The sequence below is a fragment of the Leptopilina heterotoma genome, unplaced genomic scaffold (assembly GCF_015476425.1).
Source record: "Leptopilina heterotoma isolate Lh14 unplaced genomic scaffold, ASM1547642v1 Lhet_125, whole genome shotgun sequence".
NCBI lineage: Eukaryota > Metazoa > Arthropoda > Insecta > Hymenoptera > Figitidae > Leptopilina > Leptopilina heterotoma.
In genome coordinates, this window is record NW_025110845.1 from 1,277,207 (window position 1) to 1,291,844 (window position 14,638).

A 14,638-nucleotide genomic window follows, 5' to 3' on the forward strand; every position below is an offset into this window, starting at 1 on the left:
CGGTCACCCCCACATAACCTGGAATTCATTAACCAGGTATCGCAATTCGCAGATTTTCCACTTCCGACTACAAAAAAAAAATAATAATAATAATAATAATAATAATAATAATAAAAGTTGCCAACAATGATAATGGCCAAAAGTTACAAAATTACTTAGTGACAATTAAAAATAGAGTTATTTTTATATCAGAGAAACATTGTTAAATATTATTGAACTTCGTAGCATAAATAGCTGAATGTCGAACTTGGCAAAAGTTCATATCTTACATGTGTCTTATCTCACCTTACATATGCGATACGGGACCCACTGTTAATTATTTTTAGTTTAATTTCCTAATTATTATATTTATCGTTCATTAATCCCAATATAATTACTCTAAACTATATTTGAATGCGGAAATAATTTTGTAATTTTCAAAAAAACTTGCAAAGGTCAGCCAGAAATCATCTTGCTCTAGGATTATATTTTCATTGAAAAATATATTTAACCAATAAAAGTTGATGAAAGTGTATTAAAATTGCCATTTTGCAATATTTTTCATTCAATCAATTTTCAGATTTTCGAAATAAACTTTACTATAATGTGTATTTTTTTTATAATAATATTTTTTATAATAATATTTTTGAATTTAATATTTTCGTAATAATACATTTTTTACAACAAAAATAATTTTTTTTTAATGTTTCTTTTATTTTTTTTTAATAATAAATTTCATTTTAAAATATAAAAGCAATTTAAAGGAAAATTGTGAAATATTGAAATAAAAGAATGAGAAAAAAAAAACCATTAACCAAGTTTCGTTATAAAGAATTGCTGTATGATGGCGACTGTACATAAGACAGGAAAAATTCTAGAATAAAATTCTACACTAAATAGGACCTCGTAAAGATGATAATCCACGGGATCTAACTCGTTTTATAACGAGAATTTCCATATTTTGCAGGGACGTAAATTACCGTAATCATTTTATAGTACGAGAACTAAATCACGGTGAGAACACAGGTGTTTCCTTTTTATCAAAACTCATTAAAAAGCTCAAAGTTTTTAATCCCTTCACGAGAGACACAATATTTGTATAGTAAAAGAAATATTTATAAGCTATAAATATAAATATTTTATGTACCGAATGTTTAAAAAACATTTTTACTTACTTTTTCTATTTCAATAAAAACAAGTTGCTTCCAACACTTAAATATCATTAAAAAAATCTAAACTTTTTCAAAATTTCAGAAAATATACTTTAAAGTTTTTTAATTACATGTAATTTTTTCGTTTTAAAAAGTAATATTTTTTAATTAGTAAAATACAAGTTTATTAATTAGTTAATAATAAGTAATTTATTATATCGGCAAACGTGCAGTTCTAAGGGGTCACTAATTTCTAATTCGATGTCAGTTTTCAAAAATGCAATATGACGATCATAAAAATTTCAAATTTGAGTCCCGTGTAATGTTTTGAAAATTCAAAATGGACAATTCAATATGGTGTAGAGTCGTTTTAGAACCCTCTATAAGTCGAAACCTCTTTAACTCGAAGTTTTCAGCGTTTTTCTTCAACTTCGACTTATCGAGGTTCCACTGTATATCAAATATTCAGAATATTAATTAAATTCTAATATAACTACTAAATTTCACACATTAGTTTTTTTAAAGTTTAGTATTTTTTATATCAAAATATCGCTTTTTCGCACTTTCCCCCCAATTTTCAAAATACTTTTACGACTTTTACAAAATTTAATATATATCGATACTTCAGTGTAATACAGTCCTATCTTCTGGTAATATTTTGTAGGGTTAATGTATTAGCTGTTTTCTAAATGCATTTAAGTGGTTAAATTTTATTAATTTACACTAAATTTTTATATATTATGATAAAAAGTATCTCTTAAAATATAAAAAATTATTGTTTTGAATGTAATCAATATTTTAAGTACCGTAATTTATTTTTTTTATTCACACCACAATCTGTCAAATTAGAGATAGCACGATACAAAACATCACCTCGAGATGGGACAGTTTAAAGTATTACCAGAAGATAGGATTGTATCACACTGAGGTATCGATATGTGACGCTCCACGAGAAAAAGGACCTTATGACAAGAGTAAATAAGGTCCCTTTTCTCGTGGAGCGTCACATATATTCTCTCTCCGTGTGGACCAACGGATGCTCAAATACTCATAATTTCGTCAACTTTGCTGTGATTGGCTTAAAATTTTAACACAATATTATATTAGGCATTCATTTAAAAAAATTTTTTTTCATTTCAATACCTTGCTTACCCCCTTTAATAGTGAAATAGACTATAAATATTAACTCATCCCTTTTCAAAATTAGGATTTTATAGTGGGAATGAAAAACATTTCAAATTCAAAATGTCTCATTCGTCATTCAAAACTTTGAGAGTCAAAAAATGAAAAATTCAACAGTACTATATAGTATGTAGTATTGCACTCAAGCGAAATCTTGGTGGTAAGACTTAAGCAAAAATCAATAATCTTGAAAAAAAACTTTACCCGCACGGAGAGAAATTTATAGTAGTGGGTAACATAATTGTGGTTAGGGTGACCATCTTTAATGCTACGTATACAGACAGCTATCTAGATAGTCACCGTTACCATCAATATCATCAGGAGTAACATCTTGGTAGTACGGGGTAGCATAACTATATTTTTTTTAGCATCTGCACTCAAAAAAAAAACTAGTAGATTTGACTACTTTTTAACTACCCTGAGTGATTCAATAGGTCCTCAACTGAATTTAAAAATTTATATTTACTACCGAAAGTAGTAAAAAGAACTAAGAATTTAGTTGATGTAATTAGATTTTGTAGTTGTTTTTGCAATTTAACTACTTTTTTTAGTTATATAAACTATTATTCTTCAACTATATTCAAAGTAGTAAAATCAACTACACAAAAATTGTTAGTAAAACTAAAAAAGTAATTAATTTGACAACTTTCAACTCAACTAGGTAATAGTAGTTAAAGATTTCGACCGAATTTTTTTCAGTGTGTGATGGTTGGCAGTAGCATAATGATAGTATCGTGTAACATCATCTTTTTAACATCAAAATCTGACTATCCATTTCTCTCAGTGTGAAATAGCTAAAAATTTCACTACAAGGGAGTGTGTCTAGGTATGAGACGGGTTTTGTTTTTGCCCCATAAATTGTAAATGAGTGAACGAAATTGTGAATAAAATATACCTTTCGAAAAGTAACATAAATACGCAACTTTTATTTAAAGAAAGTATAGTGTTCAAATGGACTGAAAAAAAGTTATGATCAATTTTCCGAGCATATTCCTTTTGTCAAAAAAAATATGTCTAGTTGTGAGACACTTATTAAAAATTGCTAAAATTTAAAAAGTTTGACATAAAACGTTATGTTTAGTAGAAATAATTAAATATCTTAATAATATATATTATTATATACTTATTACTAAATAATAATATTTGTTCGCCAAAATATGACTATCAAAAATAATATGCCTGCAAAGTCGTATTTTTTATGACTGTCTCACAACTGGACACTCCCCTATTAGCAAAATTGTTATTTGTTTCAGTTAAGATTTTTGCTATTCTAGAGAAACTTTTTGCTGTTCGAGGTAAACCTTTTTCCACGTTTACAAACAGAAAAACAAATAGGAATGTAATATTATCGACCGTTTTGTTTGAAAGAGAAAAAAATCTTGACGGGGATCACTATTAACAACCGACTCGATTAATATAAGTTTCACGCTTATGATGAGATATATTTGGGGGAAATTGTAAGATTCTTGAACAGAAGTTTCTAAAGAGGTTTTCAAACAAGTCTTCGAAGTTTTAAAAGTTCATTAAATTGACGTGATATTAAACTGTAATTAAAGAGGTACAAAGCTTAGTTTGTGTGAACGAGAAACTAGGAATACTTTGATTAGCTTTAATGCGCCACTAAGGTATAAATCAGGAGACGCAAGCCCACTCGACCGACATTTAAACGGGACTTTAAGCCTGCGGATGCAGGTAGGCGGCAATTAATTTGCGGCTCGAATGCTACCGAGATTTGTGACGATTCACCGAGATCCAATTGTAACTTGTTTCTCTCTCTCACACACACTAATTTTGCATTCTTTTTATACGACACGACACTCTATATTTCTTATAAAAGTTTGTATGGTGAAAAATTCAAATTCTTTTACAAATTTCTTTCAAAATTTCATAATTTTCATTGTTTGTCTAATAAATTTTTAACAAACAAAATTTTCGCACTTCAAACTTTTTATTCTAAACTTTATACTTCTGTTTATATTATTATAAATTTTGTAAAAAATTAAATAAAAAACGCTTCTCTTTATATTAAATAAAAAGAAAGAAAATTTTTGGATTAAAACCGAAGAAAACATTTTAATCGTACCAAGAAAAAATATATTTACCTAAATCTAGTAACTATTTATTTGTTTCAAACAAATATTTCATTTAAATGTTGGTTTAAGACAGAATATGATGGACGCAGTCAAAACAAAAATTTGTCTAATATGCCATAATTTTCTAATTTATGTAAAAATTACATACAATCTTTGAAAAAGAAAAGTTTGGAAAATTTTGATTTATGTTAGAGCTAAATTTATTCTTCTTATATGACAAGAAATTGTAATTTTGTTTTAGAATGCAACTTTTGTTTAAAAAATTGAAATGTAATTTTTTTACTCTTCTGGAACAAAACGAATTAAAAATTTAATTTGATGTTTTAATTTAAAATGAAAAATAATGAAATTGCATTATATGTTCCTATTGTATGTTGGTTTCTACCTTTAAGAAAATTGTTGTCAAATATTTGATATAAACATTTATTTCAGAAAAAAACTAATTAATCTTCTATTACTCTGGTTAGTATGTCACGTTCAAGGTGTATTCATTTAATAGTAAGATTCTACTAATTCTTCTAATATAATCATTTTCACGACACCGAAAAAAATGCCTAGGACCCGTATACCAGGAATTGAGCAGGTTTCCTAGTTACGAGAGGAACCCACTATAGAATCCTATAGTCAAAGTAATAAAATTCAAGCATACACTGTTAAAAAAAATTGTAAATTTACAATACTTTAATACAAAAAGTGATTGAAAATTTACAAATTTTGTATATGAAATAATTTCAAAAACGCGTGTTTGAAAGATTTGTAAATTTACAATATTTTCAAACAGAAGTGTTTGAAATTTTCAAAAATTTTTGTATGGATTAACTTCAAATACATATGTTTGAAAGATTTGTAAATTTACAATATTTTCAAACAAAAGTGTTTGAAATTTTCAAAAATTTTTGTATGGATTAACTTCAAATACATATGTTTGAAAAATTTGTAAATTTACAATATTTTCAAACAAAAGTGTTTGAAATTTTCAAAAATTTTGTATGGATTAACTTCAAATACATAAGTTTGAAAAATATGTAAATTTACTACCTTTTCATAAAAAAGTGTTTGAAAAATTTATGTGTAAAATAATTCAATACACATATGTTTTAAAATATTGAAAGTAAATTTACAACTTTTTCATTGAAAAGTACTTAATTAAAATTTTTTTGAGTTTTTATACGAAATTGCTTAAAACATATGTGTTTAATAATTCTCTAAATTAGTTTAAAACATTATTTATAAGTAAATACATTTTCAAATGTTGAAATAACTAAAATTTTTTTTAATCAGTTTAATTAGTTTAATTTGCCAAAACTTGTTAAGAGAATAAAACATTTTGGATGATATAATATAATTAATTAATATAGTTAGATATTTTGTACAGATTAAAATTTAAAAACTGATAAATTAAATAGAAAAATATTTTTCCATAAAAAATCTGCTGTTCATAAAGTATTGTTTAAATATTTCTGAAACATCTTAATACATATCATAAATTTAACAGAAACGTGAAGAGAAAAAAAGTAAAGAATACAAGAATCGGTTGGTGAAGAATTTTAAAGATATTGAATCTTTAGAAATTTAGAAGAAGTCAAAAAAAGGGAATGGTCCACATGTTTCTCACTACTGATACTTTGCAAGAGATTTTCATAGCCTCCCTTGGTCGAGCGCGTCTAGGCGCAGCTCCCAAGGTTGATGGCTCCATACAAGACACACTATACACAGACAACACTATATACGACTAAGGGTTCAAATCGTAGTGTCGAATTTCCGTAAAAATGCCAATAAAACTTTTTTTTTAATTAATTTACATTTATTGTAACATATCAAAACACAATATAAACAGTTTAGATTTTTCATTTAAATATTTAAATCGTTTTGGTATTTCAAACAGATTTGTTTGAAATTTCAAACAAAACTGTTTGAAGTTTCAAACAAAACTATTTGAAATTTCATTCAAACACTTTGTATTAATTTTCCAAAGAATAATTTGAAAATTTTAAAGAAATGTGTTTTAAAATTTAATAAGAAAATTTGTATTAAATTTAAAAATGTGTGTTGTAGTTTTTCAAAATTGTATATGATAATTGCTTCAAACATTTTTGTATAAAATTTGGAACAAAAATTTTTAACAGTGTAGTTAAAGTGACCAGGAAAATTAGTCGATGTAATCAGGAAAAAATAGTCAAATTGACAAGGAGAATAATATTAGATTTACACTGTGTATCATAATTATTTGAAATTGCTAATCAAATTCTTATTATCAAATAAAAGAGAAAAGCTAATTACAAGAAAAAAATTAATTACTGTATTTGAACATATTTATATTTGACTTTGTATTTCTATACCTTGGAATTAATTTAAACATATGAAATAAATATTTGACGCAGGGGGGACGCGAACACCTGAACCTAACGAATACGCACTTTGAAACCCGGAACGATAACCACTACACTAAACACGACTTGGTATTTTAATTTTTTAATAGACACTAGATTTTCGAGTCAAAATACAATACTTAAGCAGATGATGTTTTATACATTTCGAGTACACAATTTTATACGCTTGTCAAAAACTATTTATTTTTAATTATTTATGCCATTTAAATGAAAATAAATTTAAATACACAAATTATTGCAAAGGTAAATTTTCAAACACACTGCGCGATTAAAATAGTAAAAATGTTGTCACCACGTGCGTAAAAATTTCGACGATTTATATTGAAACCTAACCAAAAAAGTCTGAAAGAATTGACTAATATAATTTTATTAAATAGTTTACTTTCTAAAACATGGACTATCTATATTTCCAGAGGTTCCGAGAAACCAGCAATTTTGATGTATGTAAGAACTCCATTTTATGTACAAAAAATAGACGCGAGTAATGATAAAAAATCGTTTTACGAAATCACGATAAATGACGCGAAAGATATAGAGGTAAACACTGTCAAAACAGAAGCAGACGCGTGCGCATTATGGAAATAGGCAAAATTACTAAAATCCTAGTGAATTTGACTAGGATTTAAGGGTTGTTTTTGCCAGGCTTGAATTTGTTGAATCAACCTAGCGATCCTAACCATAATAATTAGGAATCCTTATTACTTTTACTAGTTTAAGATTAACTATTGGGTCTAGTTAATAATACCATCGAGATTTTTTTCGGTGTAATTAAATAAGTTAATTTTTTCTATTTTTTACTAATTAAATTAGTAAATTTTTACTAATTCAATTAGTACCTGAATTTTTACTATCAATTAGTTTTGTTAAATTTAAAATGAACGTGGTAATTATTATTTTCTGTTTTTATGTAAGACGTCATTAAGATTTGTACAATTTTAAAAGAAGATAACAGAAACGTGATGAATGACTTGCGTGTGTGTGCGTGTGTCGAAGTTTGCGTGTGAAATCCTGACATAAACAATAATAAATATATGTATACGTTTCGGTTTTCTTGCCGGTAAAAATATTCAACGTATTTTATTTATAACGAACGATTGCCTCGCTAAGTATAGACGTAGTGACGCCCCTTACGAGCCATTCCAAGTCATCTCGTCGCGCGAACAAACTCAACAGCTCCGGTGTCAAAAAGAATCTTGCTTCCTAAAAATAGGAAATAATCCTTAAAGACATATTGTTTTAGAAGAAAAAAAGTAGGACGTAAGACATTTTTTTAGAGTTTGAGGTGAAAAATCCTTGTCTCTAAAGTATATCTTTACGTTCTCTCCCATTCCACCCGGAAGATCACACGATGTATATATATAAATATATATATAAAAATAGGTCAAGACATTTTACATGAGAAAAAATCCTCTTTTATGTAAATCTTTCTAAAAAATCCATAACTTAAATAGAAAAAATTAAACACAGTTCACTAGTAATAAATAAATAAATAATAAATAAAATAAATTATTATTATTTATAATTTACAATTAAAATAGTTTTAAAGTAGCTGCAATTAATAATATTAATTAATAATATTACGTAATAATATTCTTAGAATAGCAATATAATATTGAAATAATAATAATAGTAATAAAATTGTAGTAAGAAAAACAACGATCCAGTTTTAAAAAAGACAAATATTTCTACCACTAGATTTTTTCTGAAAAAAATAATTTGTGCTAATATTCATTTAAGTAATATTTTTATTTTTAGATATCCATAAATGAAATATGTCAAGGAAATTGGTATAGTTGATATATGTGACGATTTAAAATTAACTTTACAAGTATAATTCACAGTAAAATTATATTTCTTTTATTTTTGAAATAATTATTTACTCTTTCATTAATTATATGTACAAAATTTTAAATGATTAATATCCAATTTCCATTAGCCCGAACACATGTATATGCATATATATATACCTATATCATATTTATTTGAGGTAATCGAAGTATGGTGTAAATAAATAATTTCAAAAATACCTTCATTAATTCATATTTACAAGGTGAAGGTAAATATAATTCATTTAAACGTATATTTACTTAAAGGTAAAAAGTGTTTGAAAATTTAATATGTAAATGTTATATTATATTATTAAATATTAGCCGATATGAAAAAGAATAAAAAAATACTGAAAGGTATAAAATTCTGTTTACTTAAAATATTTATAAATTTCTCTTTATAAAATAAACTATAAATTATTAGATTGGAAAATGGAAATGATTATTAATAAACAAATAATAAAGATCGTAAATTCGTTTAATTTTAGTTTGACATTAATATTATTGTTTCATATACGTTCCTATTAATTTATCGCAATTAATTACTAACTACAGTAATATTTATAAATTTATTCTTTCTGTTGTAAAATAATTTTATATTTAATTGGTTTAAACTTTTATTAAATCTTTATTATGTATTATACTTATAGTAACTATAAATAAAAATTTTTAAATATTAATTGAAAAGAATAGAAAATTTATATAATATTTTATATATTAATTAAATAATAAATAATATTATATATATTTTAATAAATAATATTCTGATAATTAAAAATTGAAAATTTATCTGAAACATAGTAATGCTTGACTAATTTGGCTTCAGTATAGAAATTCAAATCGTAATGCACATCTAAATTAGTTTCTATAAGTTATAATGTAATTTCCCGGAATTTATTAGAAGTTTCTATTAATTATTCTGCATAAAATAATATTATATTTATAATATTATTATACAATGCTACTTTAAAAAATAATTTTCATTATATTTAAACATTTTTTTAAATAAATTTTTTCAATAAGTATTTACATAATTCAAATTAATTTAAATTAGTTGAATAATTTAATTTAAGACGATCCTATTTCGATAAATCACACTGAGAAATGTTTTTTAGAAATTAAAAATATATACAGAATAATATTCTCAAAAATTTAATATTTCTTAAGTTTGAAATTGTCCTAATTAAAAAACAATTAAATCATATATAAATAAATAATTTTCGTAATATTGAAGTATGGCGAATAAAATTCAATTAATTCTAAAAATTCAAAAAGTATTGACCCGCGGAATTTAAGCCATCAATTATAAATGCTTTAACATCTGCCCAGATAGCACGCAAGCTTATACTGCAAACTTGCGTGCAAGTTTTGCAAGATTGCAGTGCAAGCTTTCTGCAAGTTTGCAGCAAGCTTGAAATGTCTGGACTTCTACAAACTTGCACTGCAAGGTTGCAGCAAGTTTGCACAGCAAGTTTGTAGAACGCTTTTAGCAAACTTGCTGCAATCTTGATGCAAAGTTGCAAAATTTTTTTGTATGCATAAAAATCTGTCTTCAACACTGAGACATTTTAATTTTTTTTTCTTCTGTAATTAAAATTTTTTAATTTATCTTTTATTTAAAAAATTTTTTTCACTAAAAATGAGTTAATTTTTAATAATAATAAATTAATTTCGCTAAGTCCTAAAACAAAAAGTTATCTCATAATTTGCTAACTACTATTAGTATTTACTATTTTTAACTAATACAGATTTAGAGAGTTGCATGTTGAAATTCTTGAGTTACCGAGAGTAAAACTATATTCGAAAAAATTGAGTAATGTCAGAGATTTAAAAATATAAATAAGGATGAAAATATTTTTAAACACTTAAATTTTTTATGGTTCTTCATAGATTTTTGGGGTCACTGATTACAAATCTTAAGTAAGAATTAGAAACTTAAAAATGGACGCTCGAAAATGGCGTCGTTTCCTCCATTTTTAACTTTTTAATTCTAACCTCAAATTCTAACTATTCACGACTCTAAAAGCAAGCATCTTGCTGCCAAAAATTTTTTTTTAAGCTTTGCAAAAGGGTTTTGAAGGGTATGTATAGACTTTCAAGGTGCCCTGGACATTTTCTCGAAAAAAAATTGTATTCACCCAAAAATTAGGTCTTATACACTCTAATGTTACAATATAATAATCTATCTATATAATAAAAACAGTTTTTTATTTTTTTTAAAAAATGCAATTAAATATTTTGATTTAATAATTTTTTAAACATGGAGAAAAATTGAATCTGCAAAATTAGTATTCACTACTAAATTTTTATACCCAGTAAAAAAGGATTTTTTAATATAGCATTTTGGACGATTGAGCAAGCCGTCTGTCTGCTCAATTGTCCAAATGCCGTTTGGACAATTGGACTGGTTGCTCAATTATCCGATGCATTAGGTCCAATGCAGCTGAATTAATAAAACAAGTTGTAAATCCAGATGTTCATTACATGAACATTTTGCTTCCTCTTTATGATCAGCAAAAAAAATTTGCTTCTTCGTGGAGAAAGCATTATCGATAAGTATATATTTAATTTTTAAATCATTTTTAATACAATTTAACATTTATAAAATAAAGTTCATTCTTCTTAATAGAAATAATAAAATTCTCTTATACACTAATATGAATCTAAATAATAAAAAAGAATTTTAGTAAAAAAGTAAATTTTTCAACTTTAATTGTAATTAATTCTATAAACTTCAATAGAATATATACTTTATATACATGAATCGTTCGTCTTGATGCAAAGAATAAAATTTTTTATTTATTTTTCAATAAATAATAAAATTTTATTGTACAGAAACAAGATTTTAAAAAAATGAATTTTTTTTAAAAGTGCAATTTTTTTGCATATAATTGGTTTTAATTCTATTAATTTAAATACAATATATAATTTACATATACCAATCGATCCGTCTTGGTGCAAAGAATAAGATTTTAGAAATAAATGAGTAAGATTTTCTTATACAGCAACATAATTTTGCGGAAAGAACTGATTTTTTGATAAAAATGCGAATTTTTCAGCTTTAATTGTGATTAACTCTATAAATTCTTATACAATTTATACTTTGTATATACCAATCGATTCGTCTTGATGCAAAGCATAAGATTTTATTATATATTCACTTCAATAACCAACTTACAAAAAATTTTTTTTAGAAAAAAGTCAAAAAAAAATTTTTTTTGAGAATTTTTAAAGTCTATCAATCCATTTCGAGATATTTTTATGATAAATATACCTGGTAAATTTTAGCCAAATTCGTTAAAACCTCTTCGAGTTATCGTGTTCACAAAAATCAGGATCCACACACACATACACACATCCATACATACATCCGGACAATTGTTCAGGGTCTTATATAACATAGTCCCATATAGAAGAAAATTTGTTAAAAGGATTTTTAAAAATTTTGTAAATTAAACGACTACAAAGCTTCCACACGAGGAACCAAAAAGTACTGAACTCTCTAAATCTGAATATGTGAAATTTCACTTATTGTACGTTATAAGTCGTCCTCTCGATCAATAAGTGCATATACACTTATAAATAAGTGAATTTTTCACTTATTCTGAGTGAAATTTCACTTATTATAAGTGTATATGCACTTATTGATCGAGAAGACGACTTATAACGTACAAATATGTGAATTTTCACATATTCAGATTTAGAGAGAAATGTTACAGAAACTTTAGAGAATTCTTAATTCCAGACAAATACAGAAAAATTAGGTATAAAAATACCTCGAATGAGGAAAAAGAACAAGATTTCTAGAAAATAACTTTTTAACTGACAGTGCAATGCTGTACTTTGAATGTAGTTGGTAAAGAAGTGAGGATTCTGATAAAGAGAAACACTTCATTATCCACTCTCAATACTCCACATGTGGTAATATATAATTGTGGATTTCGGTTTCTCATTTTAAAAAAGAGATAATTCAGCAAAATAAAATATTATTGTTAATACACTATTATTGAAAATCTACAATTATATATTACCACATGTGGAGTATTAAGAGTGGATAATGAAGTGTTTCTCTTTATCAGAATCCTCACTTCTTTACCAACTACATTCAAAGTACAGCATTGCACTGTCAGTTAAAAAGTTATTTTCTAGAAATCTTGTTCTTTTTCCTCACTCGAGGTATTTTTATACCTAATTTTTCTGTATTCGTCTGGAATTAAGAATTCTCTAAAGTTTCTGTAACATTTTAGTACTTTTTTCTTAATTCAGCAGTTTTTTAGCCACGAAAAACATTTGGGATGATTGGACTTAATGCATCGCGGATAATTGAGCAACCAGTCCAATTGTTCAAATGCCGTTTGGACAATTGAGCAGACGGCTTGCTGAATCATCCAAAATGCTATATTAAAAAATCTTTTTTTACTGGGATGTCGATTCCAGTAGTAAATCACTGAATCTAAAACAATTAAATAATGATTCCCCTAAAATAATATTCAATTTAAAACAGTTTAGTAATCAGTATTGTTTTTTCATTAACTTCTCCGTAAAATTGAAAATAAAAACTTGTAAGTTAATTTAATATCTTTCATATTAATATCTCTGATATTAAAAAAATAAAATAAAAATTTTTAATCTAACTGCTTTTGATGATACTTTCGACATGAACTAATTCAAATGATAATATAAATAATCAAAGTTGTGCTAAATAAAATAAAATTTTTACTAAATTAGAGATCCTTTCGGTAGCAATAAAGTGAACTGTATTAAAATTAAAATGTAATAAAAGAAAAGTAATTAAGAAACGTTCTTTGTTCATAGTCGAACAAACAGATCAGTTTCTGGAATGTAATCAGAATTATTTTCTCTTTGCTGCGGAAGAAATAATCTGAATCCAGACTGTTTAAAGAGGAGCGAAGAGATTTTTTTGAGACTTTCTCTTTCTTTCTTGATCAAACAAAGTCCGCTTAAAGCACAAGGAGATGAAAGGCACAGCAACGATTTTCGCTTTTCCATTTCTCGCTCAGGTGTTATGCCACTCCAGGGAAGGTATTAACTTTGCATGATGCACCTGCACATCGTACATGTCGCAGAATGATGATACGGGGGTGAAAACAAAAAAGCAGGTTAAAACCTTCTCTCAGTTCCTTACACACCGACATGTTTTTATTCTTTTTCTACCGCATCAAGCACAATACGAAAGCTTCACTCTCGTGAATATTTAGGATTTCCACTTTTTTTACATTTCGAAAATCAAAGCAACTTCTAAATTGAAAAAAAAATATTTCGATTTCACACTATAAACGAACGAAAGTCACTGGGCACTGACACTCAAGTTGCACCGAAAGTCCTTTCCTCGGTTGATTGAACTCTATTGTTTTGTCGTCAAATTTGATGATCATTTAACATTGTTGACCTTCAAAACTTTGACGACATTCTTAATAACTTTTCTAAACTTTTCGTTTTTAAACTATGAGAAAACTTGGTTTTTTTGCTAACTTTGTTGAACAACCCCCTTTTTTTCCTCTTTTCGGAAATATTCTTGAAGGAAGAAATGAAAATCCACTGTTGATAATCTTACCTTGAGAAGAATTGGACGTGACTAGTCAAACAGACCTTCGGCAGCTGACTGTGCCGTTGAGGAGGATTTCTCTTCGTCTTCCTCGACGGCTTCTTCGGGAAAGAATCACGTGACGTGAATTAAGTTATGTGATTGGTTGATACATTTTTAGGCGAGCTGCTAGCTGCTTGGGGCCAAAAATAATCTTAAACTGTAAACGGAGCCGACGGCGCTCGCGGTAGAGCGAGATGAAAATCACGTTAAGATGTTTAAAATGATGCGAGTATTATGCTGATGACGAAAACTAGCGTCAAGCCTCTGTTTTATATATATATATATATATATATATATATATATATATTTTTCAATTTCTTTTTATAGTTTGCGAGTTTAGATAATATCATTTCCACGTGTCTAGAATATCACTTCCAATAATCCAAAATACATTGTCATTTTGATTAAT

The 14,638-nt window shown here is 26.3% G+C and overlaps 1 protein-coding gene across 13 annotated transcripts in view; it reads right to left on the bottom strand.

Annotated features, from left to right (window-relative positions):
* The window catches only part of LOC122512724 (troponin I), a 75,448-nt gene extending 61,124 nt beyond the window's left edge, over positions 1–14,324 (bottom strand). For 2 of the 13 annotated variants that reach the window (XM_043628743.1, XM_043628754.1), the window contains exon 1: positions 14,197–14,311. The gene's annotated coding sequence lies outside the window, so the exon portion shown is untranslated. Of the gene's footprint in view, positions 1–14,196 lie in introns of all 13 variants that reach the window. The other 11 variants (XM_043628748.1, XM_043628751.1, XM_043628750.1 and 8 more) reach the window with 9 other exon arrangements.
* Positions 14,325–14,638: the final 314 nt, after the last annotated feature.